This window comes from Balaenoptera physalus (genome assembly GCF_965194825.1).
Source record: "Balaenoptera physalus genome assembly, chromosome: 13".
In the NCBI taxonomy this organism is placed as follows: Eukaryota; Metazoa; Chordata; class Mammalia; order Artiodactyla; family Balaenopteridae; genus Balaenoptera; species Balaenoptera physalus.
The window spans coordinates 93,670,535-93,694,660 of NC_138892.1; the positions used below are offsets into that span (position 1 = coordinate 93,670,535).

Here is a 24,126-nt window from a genome sequence, read left to right on the forward strand (position 1 = left end):
ACAAGTTCGTCATTTGTTACAAGAAGTTGTCAGGAAAAATGTCCAGGTATGTTTGAGAGATGCTGAGTTATGCTAAGGTAGGCCTGCCTTTTAAAAAAATTCTTCTAGAAGTATTGATATATAGAGGCTTTACTATACTTTGTGATAACGTAGTGTGCTTTGTAGAATTTCAAGAAGGGGCTATAGTTTGCATTACTTTTAAAACTAATTTACTCAGGATACTTCTTAAGAGCTTTTTTGTTTTGGTCAGGACTCTTGGTCACAAATGGCAGAAGTCAATACAGGAGGGAATGTGATGTGAATTGAGGACGTGAACACTGTCACAATGAAGCCTCTCTTTCTCTCTCTTGATTCTCTTCCTTTCTCAGTATATTGGCTTCTGTGTTTTCTACAGTAAATGGATTTTTCCTCCAGGATGGGGAATATGGGTAGAGGCTTCTGGGAAACATGTTCTTCCTGCATAGCAAATGACGTACGTTTAAAAATTTTAAGCAGGAATTTTATTGACTAGCTTGAATTGTATGCACATCCTTTGGGTAAATCCCAGGGGTCGGTGGTAGGCACAGGATGAAGTACTAGGATTAGCACAGACTGAACCATGAACCTAACTTTATGTCCTGTTAACAGAAGAATGAAAGCCCAGACATGGCCACACCTCTTCCAGTCACACTCATTAATATTTTCTGGAAGATTGTCCTTTAGAATATGTTCCAGAAAATGCTGAATTGGAAGAAAAAATGTAATTTAATAATTACATTTACAAACATTTATTGAGTGCTAACTTAGAATGTGCAAGGTATTAGTCTACCTAAGTGCTTTCTACTTTTAACCTCTTTAATCCTCATACAAAACATAAGCCTCATGACAGTCTTTTGAATAGGCATTATTATTATCTTCATTTTAGAGGAAATTGAGGCACAAAGAATGTAAACATCTCGCAGAGTTCCTATATAAATAGGAAGTGGAAGAGTTGGAATCAACTCTTTTCATCAGAAAAAGATTATTATAGTTTAAGGATCAACTTAACAACCCACTCTTGATGCCAATGATTTTGATGTAATCTTTTAGAAAACTAGTATAAGACATTATTGATTTGTAGTAACTTGTAAAATTAATGCATGGGGTGAAAACTAATTATATGGTATTGAAATATAAAGATTAGCAAGCCAAGTACTGTTCTTTCAAAATATATATCAGGAAGGTTTTTAGTCTTGATTTTTATTTTGGATGCTACTTATGGTTTTATGATTTTAAGAAATAGTATATGTATTATTCAGTTGTTACATTTAGCAGTGGAAAACTATTTGGTAACACTGAAGTAGAAGTTTAAAAATAATTTGAAATAGCAAAGATGCATAGTTGGCAAAGTCACTGGAAATTAATACAAATTAATGAAAATTAATACAAACAGCAAAATTACAATTTACTAAAGTTGATTGTTTTCCTACCTGTAAAAAGGCCAGCTATGGGAACAGTCAGTGAAAGGGAATATTAAGGTAAGTCTTATGAAAGGTATAGGAAAGATCTGTACCTTTCTGTCTCTAAGATCAGAAAAAAATTGTGCCTCTGTGTGTATGTTCTGCTTTTTTGGGGCAATCAGAGTTTGTGTCCTTTTATTCATAAAATAAAAGGTTATTGAATACATATTCTACTAGATCAGTCACCATGGTAGATACTGGCGATATGTCTGTGGATGGTGCTGAAAGTATTAAAAACCATATAGGTAGGTAATTTTGAATGTTATATGCATGTTAGAAAAAGATGCTTTTTTTCCTTCTTCAAGTCTGAGGCTCCAACCAAGTGAAAATAATGAGCTATAAAGTAGTAGCAGAATGTGGCTAATAATGGTGAATTGCACTGAAGAGCATACAGAATTCTTACATAAAAATCACCATAAGTTTGAGACAAAGATGAAAAAAACCTCCTGACAGAAGATTTTGCTAAGGATGTGTGTGTGTGCGTGCACGCGCACGTGTGAGAGCACGTATGCAAGCATGCATGGTCGTGTGCATGCACGTATGTGTGTGTAATAATGTATTTTGATAATCTGAAACTAGGTATGGGTGTATGGAATTATTCCATTTTAGTTCCTTAAACTTGGATAAATTGAAAGCTCCTTAGAAGCTAGAAAATAGTCAAGGCACATCTGAGGGGGTTCAAACAGAGCCCAAATGGTGAGAGGGTAGATCAAAGGAAAACACACATATCAGTCATTTCTCACCTTTTTCTTCTTGAAGGTAGAATACACAGACTTGTATGTGTATACACAAACATATAGACTCACACACCCATGTGCACACACACACAATGAAGAAGTAACCAATGTGATGCTTATAGAATTAATACTGTGGGAGAAGAGCATCATCTTGAAGACCCTAAGAAAGAGAATTCTCCAAGTAATTGGGGACAAGGGTTGCTGAGTGAGCAAGTGTGCAGACCCCACCTCCCCCCCGCCACCATGCATGCTTTTAGAGAATATTAGTCTGAAAAGATAGAGGAGAAAAATATGGTGACACAGATTTCAATCAGTTGAAGACAAACAAACGCCTTTGGTCCATCTGACCATGACATTCCGAACTTCACTGTAAGACAGGTAGATGTCTTTCTGTCCCAGAGGATGCCTACCCAAGAGGTAGATTGTTAATAAGAAAGTGTAGAACACAGATCTGAATCCAGGCTAACTGCTCACACAGCTAGTTTCCTGGTTTCCCTCACACACAGTCCTTCAAGAAGTAGCTGTCTCAGAATCATCTTTGTCTCCTATTCAAAGATGCACAATTTTAAGAAGGTAATTAGAATGCGAACTAAGCAAAAATATCACAACAAAAGAGGAAGCCAGCATGATGGGGAAAAAAATCTGATGAGGAATGTAAGCCTGTCTTTCAAGAAGCAGAGCAAAATAAGATCATGTTCTCAGAAAGGAATGAATACAGATTGTGCTAAATATGTTGATAATTCTAAACTAATATTGGCTGTACAAATAGTAATAATTTCTAATATAGAAATCAAAATAAATTAGATATAATTAAATACTAGGCCACAAGGCTATATAAATTGGGATCAGGTGATCCAGGTTTTTTAAGTTGCTTGTATTGTCTAGGAGGAAGTATAGATATAGATAACTAGATTTTTCAAGAATTCATGTTAAATTTTTAGATATAACCACTAAGATAATAGAGGGTGTATCTTTCTACAAGTAGAAAGAGAAAAACAAATGAAAAAAAACCCAGAAAACCAGCAACAGCACTTGATCAATTAGGAAGAAGGTCCAATGGTGACAGGAAAAAGATAGGAAATGGTACAAATATAAACATTCTCTAAGATGGTAGGAATGAAAAAGTGTATTTCAGAAATCCATAAATGTAAATGGACTGAATATATTATATAAAATCTCTGGATTGTTACATTGTTTTTAAAAGAGGGGAAAAAGCTAAAGAGACATACCAGAAACACAAGGATAAGTATTGCTTAAAATTTAAAGGATGGAAAAAGATATCCCAGGCAAATATTAATAGTAAGAACAGCAACAACAGAAACCTGGTGTAGTTATATTTAAAACAGGCTTACTGGCAAAAACAACCACAAATCAATCAACCAAACAACCGCACCCCCCAAAAAAACATCTGCAGGTGAAGGGAAGCATATTATAGAAGTAAAAGATTCAATTCACCCGATGGGTATCTCAGTTATGTACTAAAAATAATTCCTTCAAAATTGATAACACAACACATTACAGTTCTATCAATACAAGAGAAACTGACAAATCCACCTTCATAATGGAAGGATTTAATAAAAATCCCACATGATTTATAGATGAATTAGACAAAAATATCATTAGGCATATAAAAAATTGAAAAAAAGTAACAGGCTTGATGTAATGAACATATATAGAATATTGCATTCAGTAAATGGAAATTACGTATTCTTTTCAAGGACATGTATAACTTAAGAAAACTGACGGTATATTTGGCTACTTTTAACATAATTCAAAGTCAGTATGACATAGACTATTCCCTCTGACTCTAATGTAGTTAAATATTAGTAAAAAGAAGATAATTTACAAAAGAACTCATGTTTTCAACTTCAAAAACGTTTCTAAATAACTCAAGAAGAAAAAGAATCACAATAAAGTTGGAAAATATTTAGAAATACAAAATAAAGTGGTCAAGAAAAGCATTTTGTGTAAGAGAAGTTCAAAGATACACATTACCCTTATTCTGTAGCTGAAAATAATTCTTGAAAATATTACATCCAACAAAAAAATAAAGGATAATAACTTAAAATGGAAAATTGTGTCATAAAAGGACTATTGCTAGTGGCTGATAGCAGTTAAAATTGATTTATACCTAAATAATTATAATTCATTTTCTGCTATGATTATGGTATATCATTTCATCAGATCATAAATTAAGAAAAAAAGGTAGTAATTTAGTTAGAAATACAATGCAATACTTTTCTATATAGGAAATGACTATTTCTTTCTAAGCTCCAAGAGAATTTTGCTCTGCGTTTTTGCTTACTTAAAGAAGGCTTCCTCACGACCAAAACAATTCCAGCTCCGACAGAAAATAACATGAAATCAGGGCCTGAAGTTTCACCCTGGCAACATATGAGCTTGTCATTCCATCTGTGAACTCACCTACTTAATATGATCCTTTTCTATAGGAGCTGGATGAAGAAAGCTATCTTGTTTTATTTTCCCAGCTCAATCACAATACTCTTCTCCTTATGCTCATTTCACAAACTTGCTTTGTACGTTGTGTAAATGGCAGTATGAGTAACACGTCATGGAAAGAGCCCTTGAGTTGGAATAAGAAAACCTTGATTCGAATCCAAGCTCTTGATGCTATTAATGACGTAGATGATGTTATTTATAAGGTAGGCAATGTGCTCTTGAACCTCTCTCTGTCTGTTACTGGATATACAATATTGCAATTAGATAATTAGATAATTCATTTTAGAAGTTTAATGGTATCACATGTATATTTTGATTATTATTTTCTTAAAGTGGGGCCTATCATTTTTATCTTCAAACTCAAGTATCAGAAATGTAATTGTTTGCCAGGTAAGAATGTAAGGGGACAGTTGGGTCCCATACCCTGTTAATATTGGTCTTCATGAGCTGCCAGTACAGAGATAGGCAGACAGAACAGGGCAGGAGCCCAGTATGGAGTAACAGAACAGAAAGAAAGCAGCTGCTTCCTCAGCAGGAACTCTTGTCAGTTTGGAGCCCATTTGCTAAGAATATCCACCCTTCATTTAATAAGAATTTCTTTCTGGAGTCATCGGCAGCACACAGTGTATAGACTACAGGCAGTGGCTCAAGACATTGAAGAAAATGTGCACGAAGAAAAAATCTCCCAGCAGACATGACTAATTGGCCCAAGACTCGGACAGACATGAAAGTGAGCAGTTAAGAGATGTTATAAAGGAAATGATCTCAATGCAGTCTGTGGGGTCAGTCGGAGAGAGAGAGAGAAGGAGAGAGGAAGAGAAGGCATAATCAAGGTGCAGTCAGTTCTTCAGGAAAGATCTATCTTCTGGAAAATATTTACAAACCTACTGAGAATTGAAACTCATCTACCATTTAAGTTTTACAGTATAATTAAAGAGCTACTTCACTTCAGCAATACATTTGAATTCAAATATTCTCCTATGTATTCAGTTAAGTGTAGAAAGTTTGTTTCAGTCTCTTACCTGAAGCATACGTCTTCCTGAAGCGAAACATGATCTCATTTCTTTCCAAGAGTGAAATATGCTTATACAAGCTACAACACTCCTATTTTAAAGGAGCATTATGCTTCCACTGAAAGCTTTTATTCCTGTTTGGCAGGTTGGACATGTTTAGGAATCTATTTTCATCAAACCTTGGAGGGTTATGTGGATAAAAGGAGTTTACATAATGAATACAGGATTTAAGCCAAAAACCTAACAATGAATTAGCTTCTCTGTGCTAAACAGATTTTGTGCCAGAAGACATTGAACATCAATATGCAAACAAAAATATGTATTTGAAAAAAACTGTGTAGGGTGAACATATCTCCCCTCAAAGTACTTTTGCTCATGTTATCATGCCTTTGAATGTGGGAGTGGATGGGGACAGGGGGACCAGTGGTTTCAGTTCGAAGAAGCAGAGTTGAGCCCTTGAAAATGCTACTGTAGCCCTTCTGTGAGTTTAACTGCTAAGTTATTTTCTTTACTTAATTAGGATTTAATATGTTCATTTTTTTTTCTAGTTTAGGAAAATGTCAATTTTTTTTGGTTCAAGCTCAGAATCCATAGTAAATTTCAACTTAAAAATAATTTTTAGGGGACTTCCCTGGTGGTCCAGTGGTTGGGACTTTGCCTTCTGGTGCAGGAGGTGTGGGTTCAATCCCTGGTCGGGGAGCTAGGATCCCACATGCCTCATGACCAAAAAGCCAAAACCTAAAACAGAAGCAATATTGTAACAAATTCAATAAAGACTTTAAAAATGGTCCACATCAAAAAAAATCTTAAAAAAATAATTTTTATTATCTAAACATATTTGAAAGAAACAGAAATAAAAAGGAATATTTACAAGGTTAGCAAGAAAGCAGATGTGGATAGTTTGCTGTTGTTTTGGTATGTTGCTGTTGAAAATGAACAATGTGTGGAGATTTGGGGGCAACACGTAAAATTATCTAGTTGGATCCAGGAACTAGGTTCAGCCAGAAGCGTGTTTGCTTCACTGGGGAAAGTTTTAGGAACCAAAAATATATCAGGTAACTTTTTTGTTACTAAGATGAATGATAGGATCCTCATCCTTTTCTCTTTTTTCCTTCCTTTTAATTTTATATTAGTGTTTTTTTTTAAGATTGATATCTTGAATGGAAGGATAGACAACAGAAAATTAAAAATTACATTCACTTTCAGAGCTGCTTAGGAAAAGCTATTTATAACATGAAAGTCACAAAATTGTACATTTCCCCTTGCAATCCTTTCCTTATAGTGCAACACAGGTGTGAGAGGTCAAGACAGAGTGGAAGCTTAAGTAGAAATGGACAGTGGTGATACATGGAAATGTTTGCACCTTTATATTTTAATAATAGCCTAGATTGTAATTCTTAACTTTGGAACTCTGGAGAGGTAGAGGGGCTTAAAAATCACTTTACATGTGGTGATTTTTTTCAATACATTTATGCTAAACATTTAGTCTCTCTTTAAATTAATTCCTAAACTATACCACTAATTTTTAAGAAAATAAAACCTTGAAAAATCGGAAATTTTTGTACCTACAAATCTCTTATGGTAGACTCATGTGCATTTTGGAGGAGAAGCTAAGATAGCTAGACTGTTTGAAAAGTGACAATCTAATCTTGGCAAAACTGAAAGATTAGTGTTAACACAGTTTGATAGTCATTATTTATTAACAAGAAAGGGTACCAAAATGTTCCTTGTACTTTGATTTCTTTGAAAATGTGCCCTTCAATACCATCTATGTCCTTACTTAATATGTATGCATACCTATTTTAGTAGATCTTTTAATTTAAAATAAAATCAGATGGACAACTATGCCATTTCTACAATTTATTTTTCCATGACTTTGTTCTATGCCTACTACTTAAACAAGTAAAGCCTTCTCTTCTACATAGTAGTCTACTCATTTTCTAGACAAACATTTAAGACAAAGTGATCAGCCTTCAAAACTGAAATTGCACATATTTCAGGAAAAAAAGACAATCTTTACAGTGTCAGTTTATTTCATTTTCTCTGTGTTGTGTTAACATTACTTTAGGTTATTTTGTTTATGCATTTTGTTTTGAGGCAAAGTTTAAAAAATGTTAGAAACAAGAGTTTTAAGTGGCTTGGTGAATAGCCTCCTAAAACTTTCCTGCTTGTTGGATTAAGAAATCAATGTCCAAGTACATATAACTGATTAAATTTATTGTTTCCCCCCCACTCTATAGTAAAGATAATTTATTTGTTCGAAATGACTTAATTTTCAGAACACTCATTCCAAGATAAGTTCTGTAAGTGTCCTTGCTGGTCAGTCTGCAGTCTTGCCTCAGACCTGAGAAAGAATCTTCAACAGTGACCTTACCAGCAGGATAAAATTTAACAGTCATCTTGAAAATTGACTACAAAGAGTTATGATCCAGAACCTTGAGACTAGCTACATGTGTGTTTTATATATGTTCAGCGTTTTCCTTACCCCTCATTATCTTCCTAATATTATTTGTATAAACCGTTTTGAAAGTAGGACCTCACTTATTAAGTCAAGAATTCTTAAAAAGTATCTAGTGGGTGCTTAGCAGTGCTTGGTGCTGGGTATAGTGTGATGAACAAGACTGGCAAGGTCCCTGCTATCATGGAGGGTATAGAACAACTTTCCACCCCTCACTTTGTTTCCTAGTAGAGTGACCTGAATCTAGCTAGTACCTCTTTGAAAAACAAATAAAGGCAGTTGCAGATATGATAAAGTTATTTGCATATTCCTATTTCAAATATTAGGAAACTGACAAATAAAGGGAAATGTCTATTAAGTTTTTTTGAAATTAAATGCTAGCTGCATTGCTACTATATTAAAAGTAAATTTCTTATCTTTCATTCACTTTAGCTTGGGAGAAGGGAAAAAGTGAATTAATAGAACATGAAGTCTTTATAAAGATAGAACTTTCAGACCTTTAAAAATAGTATTTGTTTAAAGTCTAGTATAAAGGAGTGAGAAATTGATATTGATATGTCCAAACCTTACACAAGCTGAGTTTCTTGACATTTTTTTGGAGAAATTAATCCAATTATTTTATTTTAAATGATGATTCAGTTACTAAAGCATAGACACAGATGAAAGGTTCATTTAGAGTATTCAGTTGGAATAAAATAACATTTTAACAATATCTGCGCTGCTGGAGTGCCTGTTGTTGATTAATAGCACTGGTGGTGCCGTGGATTGATGCATTAAACACCATTCCAACCTTCTTCTTCGTGTGTGTGTCTGACTGAAGTTTCTGAAAAGCTTAAAGTGATACTTCCCATGTGCCTTTGCAGCCAAGAGTCAGGAAGAGAATTAGGTTCTACCAAAAAAATGTATTTGCACAGATTTTAGAAGGTGGAAGCAAAGAATATTGGCATTGCTTTGGATTTTTTTTTTTTCTACTAGCAAAATCTTGGTTTCTAAAGCAATACTCCAGTGTACATTATCCACTTCCCTCCATGTTGAGAGGCAGCTGTTGCAAAAGTAGTGATGACAGCTAGTTCCCAGCTTTCTGATTATGGAATTGCTTTTAAAGTGGAATGTTGCTTTTAAAGTGGAATGTTTGTACTCAGTTGTTCCATTGGTGGCCTCAGTCCCTGGATGTGTCAGTTCTGTAGTGCTGTGTTCCAGTCCAGAGCCCACAACTTTGGCTCTTCCTGCTATTAATTTTGAAAGTACTTTATTCTCTGTATTAAATCTTTCTTCCCTGCTTTAAATATTTAGATTTGTTTTTGAATAACACAATAGTGTGTCAGACTGTGAGTTGTTGCCCAATATCTGGTCACCTCTTTCTAATAGTAGAGTTTCAACTGGTCACATATACAATTAAAGACTGCCTTTCTCAGCCTCCCTTATTGAAAGGTATGACCATGTGTCTGTTTTTTAGATAATAGAATTTAAACAGATATTGTATTTGGTACTTCTGGTTTTTGTCCTTAAAATGACAGATCATACAATACTCTGATACTTTCTAGTTGCTATGAGATGGCAAAAGTTGAATACCTTCCCTGAATCTAGGGACAGAAGTCACATGTTGAAAGTGTAGAGTGTTCTGCCAGTAATGAATCACCTACCTTTGAATTACTTTATGAGACACACATTTCTATCCTGTTTAAAATGCTGGATTTTAGACTCTCTCTTGCTTTTAAAAAATAACATCTTATTCTTAAATAAAACGTAATTCAGTTACTAGAAGTGGAATTCTACCAAAATAAAAAAAAATGAGGCATTGGTCTAAGAGTTGGGTAGTGGGTGGTAAGAATACCAATATTGCAGGCTGTAAAGCCAGTGATCCTTCTTATGTCATGATAAAACATTTGGTAAAACTATCACTTCTAATCCTTAAAAAGGTAGACTACTTGACAAAAGAACATGTAACCTCTGTGAATTGTTTGAAAATCTCAGAACGTTAAAAAAACACAGAATGTTTATATATGTTGGCTCTTTCTTGTCGTGCAAAGTTCTGTGACAAGATGTACTTGGGCTGGTTGTAAGACGTGATTTTAAAGAAGCAGCTTTACTAGTAAATAACCTCTGGTGTCCTCAAGTGCCTACATTAAAACATCTCTGTTAATTGGGGTCCATTCTAGTTTCAAAGGTTAGATTAAGGGTGATGCTTTCTTAACTCAGCTAATATTTTCAGAGAACATCAAAGTAGACACTACTAAATTGAGGGAAAGCAAAAATGTTCTGAACAAAGAAACCGGAAAATATAAGAGGATAGTCTGTAAGCATAGGAACATTCTCTAGATTAGCTCTCTGGTTATGGTTATGTGCCTGTGGATCTGACTGTCAGTAGAACAAAAGCATACTGAGTTTTTTAGGGATTGTATTGATCTGCAAAAACCAATGCATGTTTGACCTTTGAAGCAAATCCAGAAGCCTCCCAACTGACGTTGCAGAATATAGCCCAGAAATCTGTACAGTCTCCAAGGAGAGAATAGAGTGCAATTCTCTCTTAAAGAGATAATTATAAGGTATTCAGACACTTTCAAGAGAGAAAGGGACATATATTTAGAACAAATAATTCATTCATTCAATATTGATATTACACCAGGACAATGCATATAAATCAGAACTGTCACAAGCAAACCAGTCCTTATGGTAATAGAAATAATGGACAAAGAAAAACATCCCAAAGTAAAGAAAACAGGAACTATAAATTACAAGGGACAAAGAAATTTCTTCCAGATAATATAATCAGGACCTAGTCAAGGAAATTATTTCACTGCCAGAGCAGGGAATGTTTAAAATTCATATCTGGTAGGATTTGATCATTGCTTTGAAAAATGACAGCTGTTATTTTCCTATTCCATTTTTTTGGAAGGCAGCTGTGCTCACCACTATACCTCCAACACTGTACTGTTCCATTTTTAATTTTTTTTCAAATGGGACTTTATAATATTGGGTGTATGTGTGTGTAGAGGGGGTAGGTAAGTGGGAAGAAGTGCACGCCTGGATTTTTGGTGGCAGGTTGCAAGTTGTGTCCCAGTGTCTTTTTCCGCTCCCATAGTAAACGGCCAGCCAGTCAAAGGCCACATTTCCCAGCCTCCCTTTCAATGAGATGTGGGCAAGTTACTGGTTCTATTCAATGAAATGTGAAATATGTGATTCTTCCAGTTGTGCCCATGAAAGGATGGTGTGTGGACCCTCCTGTCTGCCCCTCCTTCTTAAAACACACACACACACACACCTGGGAGATGACGATGGATAGAGTAGCCACCTTGGAAATGGATACCTGCTCCTGACAATGGTAAAGCTGATTTGGTGGTTCTCATTCTTACCTTAGTTATAAAGAAGAGAGAGAAAACACAAGAGAGAACATTCTATCTTGTTTATACTGCTGTATTTTGAGTCTTTGTTATAGAGTTTAAGTTAATACGACATTAACTACCACAGTATACATAGATTGAAATGATTATTTTCCCTAAAATTTTACTTAACGTTACTTAGAAAAATCAAATCAGAGATTCACACTATTTCTAGGTGCATGTTTAAAATAAAAATTACACAAAGTACTCATATTCCACAAATTTAGAATAAAAATTTAATTGTTCTCGAATTATTATTTCCAGAGAATATTTACAATGAAGAATTCATCCATTGAATACTGATGCCAATAATCATTAAATTCATTCTAATAAACATTTTATCACAGGTTCACACATTAGACTACTACAACTTTTCACGTGGCTTGGTATAAAGCTGAGAAATATGGTCCATACATGGACTACTTGAAATGTCATTTTATAAAGTCTAATTTCCATTCTGGAAAAAACAAAATAAAACAATAACAACTGAAAAACTATCTTAGCTTGTTAAGTGTATGTAAAGTTAATGTTCAGAGTATGTATAGAGTGCACAAAAAGAAATAGTGGATTGATTTTAAAAGGAATTCAGACTTTTATTTCCCCTCAGCATAATATGATGAGAAGATTCCTCTACATTAAAAAATAAATAAAAACAAAACCAAAACATGTATTCCATCTCTATTCCCAAATTTGTCGATTAAAGTAAATTGCTCGTTTTCTTAAATCCAAGACCAAAGGGCTTAATATGCGCTCTTTTTCTGTTGCTCGGGTTTGTCTCTCCGAAGCAGCCTGAGAAAATTCTGCCTTATGGCTAATAGGGCTGCCAGGGTGAGAGCAGAGCTCAAGGATGAAGCCTGAGGAGGGGAGACCAGAAGACAAAATTTGGCTAAACTGTTCTTTTGAAAGCAAAGGAAATTAGTTGAAGTTGTCAGACTGGTTTTAGCTAAATTTTTTTACTAATTGTTATATTTTACTGTATGGTAGCTGATTAGAATTTGAAGCATAAGGGTTAGTGATCATCAAACTGGAATTACATTGTGGGCATTTGGAAAATACATGGATACTTTTAGGGCTTCGAGGATATCGTTGTGCTACAACTACAGAGGACAGTGGCCATGGACATCAGGGTGGCTAGTTTCCTTTATGAGTCTATATTTATTTACCTTTTTGTCATCCAAACCCTTCTTGATATCTTCTCTTGTTCTTCTGAAATTGCATTGCTCTCATATAATCAACTTTTGAGGAATTTACTACTTTCTGCCTTGTATTATAATGTGTATATATGTATATTTACTCTCCTATATTATAGAGTCTCTGTCTTATTCACATCCTCTTGTTTTTGAACATATTAAGCACCAATACATTTATTTTAAGAATTCATTGTCAATAGATCTTGATCCTGCTTCTGGGTCTTTTTGTATTTCCATACTTTAATTGTATTATTTCTACTAACTATGTGCATTCATAAAAAAGGTGTTTTTTCAGTTACTGACATTTATTCCTTTATTCATTTTGTTACCTTCTGAAACCAGAATTAATACAGCAATGCAGGAAATTCCTTTTCCATCCCATAACAATTTTTAGCACAACTTTAAAAATTGCCCTCTCTTTTTCTCTATTACCTTGTTTAACATTATCTTTTTTGAGACATAATTTACATGCAGTGAAATGTATAGATCTTAATTGCACAGTTTGATGAGTTTTGAAGAACAGGTAGGTCTGTTTAAGCCAAAGCCCTGTCAAGATATAGGACATTTTCATCATCACAGGGAAAGTTATGTCACAGCCCTTCCAAAACAATTCTCACTTCTCCTCCCCGACACAATTACAGTCCCAAATTCTATCACAATAGATTAGTTCCACCTTTATAGATCTTCTGGATTATGCCATAAGACTGTGAAGAGTCTTTAATTTTGCTCTGGCATCCAAGGGACTTTACTGGTGTCTCAACTTGATCATTTTGGGCTTTATTACAGTAGGGGGATAGACTAGCTCTGCTCCTAAGTTCTGGCAATTCTGGAGTTTCAACTGAATTCCTGGCATGTTCAACAATGCCTCTCCCCTCTGGCTAATGAGATCTATAATGTATCCTAGCACTGCCGGGCCCAGTCTCTGTTGGGTTTACAGCTCTACAGTAGCAGTGTACTAGGTCTGTGGATCTCTTCTCTATGCACATACAGCTTAGAATTTACACAAAGACTCGAGGACACTTCCTCAGATTTGTAAAGTTCTCTGTCCAGCTGCCTTCTCTCTGGTACCCTTTTCCTGAAAATAACAGCTACGTTGGTGGCCCAGAACTCCAGTCTTTATTTCTTCTACTCAGGGAGGTTACTGTTCTGTGTTTGGCTCCACTTCTTAAATTGGAAAGTGATCCCCAACAAAAGCTAGGATGAATGTAGACCTCATTTTGTGTATTTCCTTTCTCTCAATGATCATAGCCCTGGGTTCTCCGTATTCCAGTTTTGTCCGGTTTCAGAGTTATTTGCAGCAGAATTGTAATGCTGGTGAACATTACTCTATCATAGCCAGAAGTGAAAGTCCCATATCAGGTTACTTTTTACTTTTTTTTTTTTTTTTTTTTTTGGGACATTTTGTCTTGATTGATTTGCCTCTTTTTAAAGATAGAGTAAAAATAATGCATTTCATATCAATATTCTATAGTTGTTTGGGGAGCAAATAAAATACTTCTTGAAAAAGACAGCTCTCTCCATACATGATATAACTAAAGAGTATTTAAAATCTTAACTCTTAGTGTAACTCTTTAATATAATTAATGTCATAACTTTATGAACATACACACTGTATGTTAAATTGACTTAAGTAAAGAAGGAGAATGCAATTCTGAAAAATAATATAATTTAGGGAATAAAATACACTCATCAATTTCTCTCAAACTTTTCCATTAAAGTACCTTATTGACAAAGGGAGTCTGTACTGGTCTATAGCAAGTATAAAATTTATTTAAGATGTTACATTTTATCTTAAAATTGTATTATGCAGTGTATAATTATGTTAAACTTCATGAAAATATAATGTTCCCTCCTCACTTCAATCTTGGAGCAAAATTAAGAAATTTGTACTGTACTAGTTCTATAGCTTCAGTTGAAGCCTGTACATAAGTAGTTGTACTCTGCCTAGAGAATTGTTGTAATGTGTGTTCATATTTGTCTGAAAACTGGAAACACTGATTTGAATCTGAATATTTGATATACTTAATTCCAAATGTTAATATTTGAAAGAGTTTTGTTTCATAGCTTTTTAACTGAATGTTTCTAACATCCATTTTTCTGGGAACAACCCTATTTTAAGGTAAATTCTAGTTTATCATATTCAGAGATGGATTATCTTTACAAATGGGTGTGATGTGTATACTTCTATAATTCATTGTGATACTAGTTGCTTTACTAAATACATTTTACATGATGCATTTCAAATATGCTTTCTAGTAAGCCTGTAATATGGTCACATACAGTTATATTACTGATGCATTTGTGGCTTGTGTAATATAACAACTGGCAAACAACAATACTCAAAGAGACAAATAGTTCTCAGGATATAAATGATTATGATTACAACTTCCAATTCTTTCGGAAAACTATTAGCCGACAGTTTAAATGAACTTTGACACTCTAAACATAATTTTCCTTTGACCATTGAATAAATTCTTATTGCTGATAGAAATAAATAAAAGTGCTGGAAATATTCATACTCTCAGGCAAGATCACAAATGTTCCCAAATTGTCTCTGCATAGAAGATGGATCAATTTACTGTATTTATTTAATTTAATGTAGTCAAACTTCATTACCTCTGTGATGCTACATACATTCTCACCAGGTGAAGATTTCTAAAATCTCTCTTTAGAAAACTCAAGAATTAACAGAAATCTCCTTCCCTGAAGAAAGTTTTTTTATGTCTCTTCTAATTTTTTACTCTTTTTCAGCTTCTCCATATGCTTATTACAGGTCAAGGATTTTATAATTTCAGGTATATTTTAAATAATCACTGGGAAATCAAAAATTTCCATAATTAATTATATAGTTTTGCATATATTTTTCATATAATATAATTGTGTGGCATCAAATATTATTCAAATACATTTATAAATGAATATTATTAAAAGTGAAAACAGAAGCTGGTATACTCTTATGTAAAACTAGCCTAGTTTCCTATGTCCCTTTATATCTTTGTCTATTTTTTTTCCACGTTTATTGAGATATGATTGACATACAGCACTGTATAAGTCTAAGGTACACAGCATAATGATTTGATTTACATTCATCATGAAATGATTATCACAAGTTCAGTGAACATCTATCATCGCATGTAGATACAAATTTAAAGAAATAGAAAAAAATTTTTTTTCTTGTGATGATAACTCTTAGGATTCACTGTCCTAACAACTTTGACATATAATGTACAGCAGTGTTAATTATATTAATCGTGTTGTACATTACATCCCCAGCACTCACCTATCTTATAACTGGGAATTTGTACCTTTGGACCACCTTCATTCAACTCCCCCTTCCACCACTCCTTGTCTCCGGTAACCACAAATCTGATCTGTTTTTCTATGAGTTTGTTTTGTTTTTGAAGTATAATTGACCTACAACACTATGTTAGTTCCTGTTACACAACATGGTAATTCGAAATTTCTATACATATCAAAATGATCACCGCAGTAAGTCTAGTTACGATATGTCACCATACAAAGGTATTTCATAGTTATTGACTATATTCTCCACATTGTACATTTCATACCTGTGACTCATATATTTTGCAATTGAAAGTTTGTACCTCTTAATCTTTCTCACCTATTTCTTTCCTCTTCCAACTCCCCTCCCCTCTGGCAACCACCTCTTTGTTCTCTGTATTTATATAGCTCTTCCTGTTTTGTTATGTTCGTTCATTCATTTTGTTTTAATGCTTCAATATCTAAACTGTTGCGTTGCTAGTTTTCCCAGACAATAAGTTAGGTCATGGACATAGAAAAATACTTGTAGTTTTAAATGCTATCAAAGAAAGGACAGCAGGACAGTTTTTTGTTTTTTTTTTTGGTTTGAATAGCCACTCTGTGTTTCCAGAATTTCGGATAACTTAAATGTTAATTGAATGCACCTCTGCTTTGTTTGAAATGGAAGCAAACCCGTTTCCAGCTGTTCTAGAACGCCACCTTCTGGAAATGAAATGCTTCTTTAAATGTGAAGAAGCAGTTCATTGTGATTGTGGTAGAATTAGGACTTGGTACTGAGAAAACTCATGCGTCATCAGGAACATATGTTCCTTTCAACCAAATATTCCCCACCTCCAGCCCAGGGGAAAGACACTGATGTGTGACAATTGCAGAATAAGTGAAAGTTTTTGATTGCTTGTATTAGGAATAAAATTCTCTTTTATTTACTTTTTTCCCTTGTTAGAACCAAAAACAAAGTTGTTCTGCTTCTGTAATATGTTGCATTTTTACATGTAGTGATAGGACATAGAAATAAGTAACACCATTGTTAACACCATTAAGAATGAGCTAAGCTTTAGTGGTTCCAGTTAATAAATATGTTCTAAAGGCTAGTTAATGAATATGCATTTTGTTTGCCATAAGACACAAGACAGCCTTTTTCTGACTAATTCTAACTACCTCAAGCTAGTTAAACTTTTAAGTAGCTAGAGTTCATATTTAAGTGCAGGGCATCCCACATTTGCCACCTCCAAAAAATGATATTTTCACTGTGATAGTATTAAAACTTTTAAAAGAAACTATTGGTATTTCTCTATTGGAAACTTATTGGGGTAGAGGTATATTTAAACAGATTTTTTTAAATGGAAGTTTTATTTCTGAAATTTCAACTTTGTAAAATATGTTTCTGAGGTTTCACTCTTTAAATAAAAAATCTGCTGAAGATTTAAAAATTCCTAGTTGCTGTCTTAATTTCTAATTCTGGCCACTTGAAGACTATGTAGATATATGCTAGTCAGATCATCTTAATGGTTTCATACAAACATTGGCTAAATCTGGAAGAGCAAATTTATCATACATGAGTAACCACTCATGCCCACAGCAGATTTTACTAACTAAACTCGGCCCTATTTTTCACAAATCCAGGAAACAGTATATACAATGCTTTGCTCCAGACGGTTACCCTCAGTAGAATACAGTTATTTATGAGATGAAACTTACTGATTATTGAGACCCTAGAGGAACCACAAGAAGGATGAAAAGTAAAATACTTGCAGTTGGGATGGGAAAAAAAGATGAGCAAGAGAAATACCAATTTTAAGGAAAAGGTGGAAAGACAGTTGCTTTAATGATATAATTTGAGTAGGCAAATAGTGCTAATAGTCTTAAACTATCTTCAATTAAATTTCACCACTATATATTCATTCTTTTGAAAGTAGTTCTTATTCAATAGTAGTGACTATTGAAAAGTCAAAACCATAATACCATACCAGTCATTAACAATTTTACTATATTCTTAAAAACATCAGTCATCACAGGAACATCTGTTCTTGCGAGGAGGAGAAGATAGAGAGGCAGACCAAATGTTTGAGTACATGTGCAGTCCAGGAGAGCAAAAGCCAAAACAAGAGAAAATAGTAGATTGATTATTTTGTCTAGGATGAAGTCCAACAACCTTCAAACCTACTAGGTGCTAGATACTGGTTATGGTGCTTAAGACACAGAGAATATGTGCTAGAGTCATAAAGTGCCCTATAGAGTCAGAGAGATTGACATAAAAGAAGATGGTTGGAACCATTTCATTGAATTCATTATTATTCCTGCAAGTGGTACAGGAGGAAAAAGTTGAGGAGAACTTGCAAATAAAACAAAATTCCCTTGAGAAATAAATTTAAGACCAACATAATGAGTCAGAGAAGGGGTAAATCATATCAAAGAGATTAATAACAAGGGCAAGTGCCCCAAAGTATTGTCTTTTATATAATGTATGACCTTGATATATACAAAGAACATGATCTTAAGAGGGGTTGTACAGTAATAGAAACATACAGAAAGCAGCTGTGGAATCAAAGTTGGGGGAACCTATCCAGATATTGCCCATGTTAATCAGTAAAACTAGTTTTGGTTGCAGTTTGGTTTAGAAGTGCGGGGTGGGGGGAGGAAAGAGAGAATTTACAAGTTTATATAACTTAAAAATAAAGAGGTACAGTTGACTTCAGACACTGCTTGATGTAAGAATTCAATACTATAATCAGAACTTGGTCTTTCTTTTTTCCTGTCTCACGTTTGCTTTCCTCTGTGTCTGCCTTATTTTCAGGTGCCCTTGGTAGCTGTCAGGTACCACCTCCATAGCTCACAATCCAGGAAGTTAATTTCTGCTTCCCGCCAGTTCTCACAAATTGAAATCTCACTGATTCTGATTGTCCTGGCTCCCCCTCCCTATAGATGTTGGGCATGCCACAAAAGAGATGTCCACACATCTTGTGAGAAGAAACTGGAACCTTTTCAGTATTACAATTCTGTAGTCTGAACCTGGGTTTCCTGGAACACTAATTCCAGGAAAGCAAATTCTAATTTGTTTAGAATTTCTAGAATTTGTTGAGTACACATTGTGTTTTACACAGCATATCATTTTTCTTTATCAGCCCATTGTGATATGATTTGGGAAGTTCAGGAATAGACAGTCTCCAACATAAAAATAAATGATTCTCATCATCTTAGTCTATTGCCGTTAAATATTCAAACTATAACATTCCTCTTTTTCTGCTTCAGATTCTGCCAAGCAAACAATTGATTATAATCATAATTTGAGTTTCTATATAGGTCAGCCTGTGGGGGGAGTATGTCCTAGTTTTGACCATCAGAGAATTCCAATCTGCGTGACAGTCATATTCCTAATGATAAATTACTAAATTGGACTCCGCTTTATACATCAATGATGTGATGGAATGCTGCAACTATTTTATGATATAATACTGAAATGTAAGTAAATCTTTCACTGTGAAGTAGGATTCTTCTCAGTGATTAATTATATTACACCAATATCAAAAAGTATAAAGTGCAGATGTTAACTTTGAATTAAAATGAGAATTCATTGGAAATAAGTGATAGTAAAATATAAAGAATAAAGCACTGTGCTTGTTAAGTAATAAATACTCCCAAACTTGAACTATATATTATAGAATATGCCTTTTTTCTTCTTCCATAAGCTTTTCCCTATTTTTTTTGGCTCACAGCACCTCCTTAATCGAGTACCTTAAAATACATATGCCCAATTAATGTCTTATAGTACTATTCAGTTCTTGTGTTTTATCTCTTGGTATTCACAAAAATTCTTGAAAAAGTCTGGGCATATGAAAGTACATTCCCTTTATAAAAAATTGAGAGCCAGAAGGAATGTAGCACTTCTATGACAGCACATGGAAAAACTATAAATCTGGAAATCTCACCCAAATCTTTGACTTCAAAACAAATCTTTTATTATAATCTACCTTGCTAAATTTTAAAATATATTTTGCTTTCTTCCTTCCCAGACACCATCAATATTATGTATTATCTATACTACACACTTACATGTTTTGAATTTAACTCCATTTCTCATACATCATTTCTGAATTGTATTTTAAATTAATGTTTGTTGTTAAAAAGCTATATAAATGTCCTGAGGACAAGACTATGTCTTCTTAGCTATTCTCCACAGCTCTAAGCAACTTGATGGCATTAGAGGTACTTAAGATGTACCTCATCCAATAATGATGGGGAATCCTAGTACTCTTTTGGCTTGGTTAACACTTTAATTATGGTACGGATGAACCTAGTGGCAGGGCAGGAATAAAGACGTAGACATAGAGAATGGATTTGAGGACACGGGTGGGGAGGGGGAAGCTGGGGCGAAGTGAGAGTAGCAGAGACATAACTACCGAATGTAAAATAGTTAGCTAGTGGGAAGCAGCAGCATAGCACAGGGAGATCACCTTGGTGCTTTGCGATGACCTAGAGGGGTGGGATAGGGAAGGTGGGAGGGAGGGTCAAGAGAGAGGGGATATGGGGACATATGTATGCATATGGCTGATTCACTTTTGTGAAACAGAAACTAACACAGTATCGTGAAGCAATTATACCCCAATAAAGATCTATAAAATTTTTTTTAAATCACTTTTAGAATGATAATGTAAGATATCAGAGAAAATTACCGGATTCATGGGTCTTCTGGATTAAGGTAGTTCTCAGAGACCCAGAAATTAGGTGTGACAAAAGCTCAGAATCCCACCAAAAGTAATGTAAAATTCATGCCTACCAAGTGTTCTGTTTTATTATACTCTTTTAGCAATCCACTAAGAACCTCCAGAATCCCAATGTGTTATACTGCCTAACTATTAGAATCTATGTCTCCTTCTACAAAGGGTTTGACCAGAGCTGATTATACTGGAATTATCTTAGGTTTTATATTCTTTTATTTTCTTTTTAGGTTCTGTTATTAACTTCTGATTATCTTGTTATCTCTATTGGCAGTTAGTTTTCTACTTTATTATATATTATGGAATTTGGGGAAAATGTCCTTTTCTTCCAGACATTTTCTTTGGCAGATAAAGTTATTTTGCTTGATTCCATATCTTTAATTTACCAAGATCACTGTGGCAGCCAATATTCCTCTATCGCTATTTTTACACTAAACTCTTGGATTAGAGGTCTGTGTATCATAGTTATTAGCACACAGTACCTTGAAATATAATTCAGTTTCTTCACTCCTACTGAACATAAGGTCTTCAAAGCAGGGATTCAGTCATAATTTTCTCAATATTTCTTTTATCTGTAGTAATATCTAACAATAAAAATACTCAGAATATTATATTAATGAGCTTGTGAGAATGCTCTCTAAATATTGTTACAATGAGAGATTCAGGGTGAAGCCCAGTGTCACATTTAGATTTTCCGAATTTGAAATTCTATTTAAAAATGCAAGGACTGTAGGAAAAGAATGTACACATTAAAAATGAAAGCTAGTTTCATAAACTAGAAGATAAAAATAATCCAAAGTGATAGCTCTGTAATAAGGACTTTATTATCTTGCCACTGGTTTCTTAAGGGTTCAGCACTCTCACTGCTGTTCTTCAACTGCACACTCTGTTTGTGACTAAAATGTCTAGAGTGATCTATCTGTGTTTTTAAAGTTTCTATTTTACCTCTTTTCTTTGAATTTGAATTGTTCTTTGGACCAAGTGGAAATCAAATACTGACCTTGACCATATCATTTAACCTTTCTGGGTTTTATAGTCCCTTCTCTAAAAGAAGAGTTTTGAACCAAAATCCTCAACAATTAAATGATTAAACAAAGTATTCTTGCTATATTTCGTTTTATTTTTACCCAGAAAAACTATCCCTGAAATTTAAATAAATGTACATTGTAGAAAACTTTGCTTATGGGAATTTTAATGCCATTTATGAATTAATAATTTTTATAATTATTTAGGCATTTCTATGAATATATAAATATAGATAATATTTCACAACACAATGTACATCAGTATTACTTACCTTATCATTTCTTCTTTATTTTAATTTTATTTCTCTCGTCATTTTATTTCTCTCTCAAGGCAATCAGGGTGAGCTCAGAAGCTCATTTCATGTTTAATGATTCACTACACATTATGAAAGGAGTTTTGTTCACCCTTGATTTTATCTTATCAGTTGCTACACAAATAAAATTACATGTTCCCATGCTTTGTTTGAGCACCTTGAATGATTGGCATGACCACTATCAAAATCATTTTCTCCAATCTCTTCCATTAACTGTTACTGTTGACACATTTAATTTATACAATTAAACATTACCAGTAACAATCTAGCTGTTTAATGCTCCCTCTTTCACTAACTCCCAAGGCCTGGACAGGGGGATCAAGGCTTGAAAGGACTTTTATAAACTTTTTTAAGAAATTTTATTATTTTTCTGTCACCCATATAAAATCTAAAAGTTCCATTGATAATTTAGTGGAGTTGGAATTAAAAGTGTGCTATAGCTTTGTAATTATATTTCTTCCCTATAAAGAAATTACTAGATTCATTTATCTCTTGAAGAATTGAGTTCAGTCTAATGGAGCAATTCTCAGAACTTTTTTGTCTCAAGAATATTTTATCCTCCTAAAGATAAGAACCACTGAATAACTTTTGTTCATATAGCTTATGTATATTAAAACATCATATTAGAAATTATAATTGAGAAATATTTTAAATATATATATTAATTAATTTTTTCTTTGAATTTATTTTTCCCAGCTTGATTGAGATATAACTGACATATAACTTTGGGCAAGTTTAAGGTGGGCGACAAGTTGATTTAATACACATACACTGCAAAATGATAACCACCTAGTATTAGCTAACACCTACATCATGTCACTTAATTGCTAGTTCTTTTTTGTGGTTAGAACATTTAAGATTTAATCTCTTAGCTACTTTCAAGTATATAATACAGTATTATTAACTATCATGACTGTGCTGTATATTAGATTTCTAGAACATATTTATCTTATAACCAGAAGTATGTACCATATGACCAATATCTCCCATTCCCCTGCCCCCCCACCCCCCCAGGACCTAGTAACCACCACTCTACTCTCTGTTTCTATGAGTTGAGCTTTTTTAGATTCCACATACAAGTGATATCATACAGTATTTGTCTTCCTCTGTCTGACTTGCTTCACTTAGCATAATGCCCTCAAGACTCATCTATATTGCACAAATGACTGGATGTCCTTACTCACAGCTGAATAATATTCCATTGTGTGTGTGTGTGTGTGTGTGTGTATCTTGCCTATTGTGAATAATGCTGCAGTAAAGAGGAGAGTGCATGCGTCTCTTTGAGATTTTTTTTTTCATTTCCTTTGGATATATACCCAGAAGTGGGACGTGCTGGATCATATGGTAATTCTATTTTTAATTTTTTGAGGAACTTCCATACGGTTTTCTATAGTGGTTGCACCAACTTACATTCTCAACAACAGTACACAAGGATTTCCTTTCCTCCACATCCTAGCCAGCACTTCTTATCTCTTGTCTTTTTAATAATAACCATTCTAACAGGTGTGAGGTAATATCTCATTGTAGTTTTGATTTGCATTTCCCTGATATTTAGTAATGTTGTGCATCTTTTCATGTACCTGTTGGCCATTTGTATGTCTTCTTTGGAAAAATATCTGTTTAGTTCCTCTGTCAATTTTTTAATCAGATTGTTTGGTTTTTGTGCTATTAATTGTGTGAATTTTTAATGTGTTTTGGATGTTAAACCCTTATCAGATATACAACTTGCAAATATTTTCTCCCATTTGGTATGCTGTCTTTTTAGTTTGTTGATTGTTTCCTTTGCTGTGCAGAAACGTTTTAGTTTGATATCGTCCCACTTGTTTATTTTTGCTTGTGTTGCCTTTGCTTTGGTGTCAGTACAAAAAATCATTGGCAAGACTAATGTCAAGACTCACCCCCTAGTTTTCTTCAAGGAGTTTTATGGTTTCAGGTCTTACATTCAAGTCTTTAATCCGATTTGAGTTAACTTTTGTGTGTGGTGTAAGATAGGGGTCCAGTTTTATTCTTTTGCATATGGTTATCCAGTTTGCCCAACACTAATTATTAAAGAGACTATCCTTTCCCCATTGTA

At 34.0% G+C, this 24,126-nt stretch overlaps 2 protein-coding genes across 6 annotated transcripts in view; one reads left to right on the forward strand and one right to left on the reverse strand.

Annotated features, from left to right (window-relative positions):
* PIK3C2G (phosphatidylinositol-4-phosphate 3-kinase catalytic subunit type 2 gamma) overlaps positions 1 to 23,058 on the reverse strand; it is a 398,571-nt gene extending 375,513 nt beyond the window's left edge. For both annotated transcript variants that reach the window (XM_082421031.1, XM_082421032.1), the window contains exon 1: positions 5,698 to 23,058. The gene's annotated coding sequence lies outside the window, so the exon portion shown is untranslated. The remainder of the gene's footprint in view (positions 1 to 5,697) is intronic.
* RERGL (RERG like) overlaps positions 1 to 24,126 on the forward strand; it is a 160,068-nt gene that overhangs the window by 14,511 nt on the left and 121,431 nt on the right. The window lies entirely within an intron of this gene.